The sequence below is a fragment of the Vulpes vulpes genome, chromosome 12, assembly GCF_048418805.1.
Source record: "Vulpes vulpes isolate BD-2025 chromosome 12, VulVul3, whole genome shotgun sequence".
Classification (NCBI taxonomy): Eukaryota; Metazoa; Chordata; class Mammalia; order Carnivora; family Canidae; genus Vulpes; species Vulpes vulpes.
In genome coordinates this window covers 73,087,791-73,088,528 of record NC_132791.1, presented here as the reverse complement: position 1 = coordinate 73,088,528, position 738 = coordinate 73,087,791, and positions in this window count along the sequence as shown.

Genomic DNA, 738 nt, shown 5'->3' with positions numbered 1-738 from the left:
TTTCTTTTTCGATGAACTATTTTTTAGAGAAGTTTCAGTATCACAGCAAAATTAAGCAGAAAGTATAGAGGGTTCCCATGTATTCCTTGCCCTCAGACAAGTACAGCTTCCCCACTGTCAACAACTCACACAGCATACAATTCATGAACCCAGATTGATCCATCTTTCTCCCTCCACATGGGCAGTTTACAATGGATTCACTCCTGGTGTTGTGTATTCTATGGGTTTTGACAAAAGTATAGTTTATCCACCATTGATCCACCAGTATCATATCACACAGTGTGATTTCATGGCTCTAAATAGCCTCTGTGCTCCACCAATTTATCCCTCCCTCCCCTGAACCCTTGGGATCCCACTGATCTTTTTCTCATCTCTACAGTTTTGCCTTTTTCTGAATGTTAGGCATTTGGACTCGTGCAGTATTTAGCCTTTCCATCCAGATTGGTTTCTCTCACTTGGTAATATGCATTTCAGATTCCTCCATGTCTTTTTCAAACAGCTGTCATTTAAGGAGCCTCTGAATGCTGAGTGGTGAGTAGAAGTGCTCCAGGTCACTAGCTCCTGGTGACACTTCTGAACCCCAGGGATGAGGAGTTCCTATAATTTTCCTACTCAGGTGACCATCCAAGGAATGAGAATGAAATTGGTGTTGGGCTTTTTACTGGCAACGTGGCATGCTGGAAGGAAGGAGATCTTCAGAGTTCTAAGAGAAAATAATGCCATTTCCAGAATCTTATA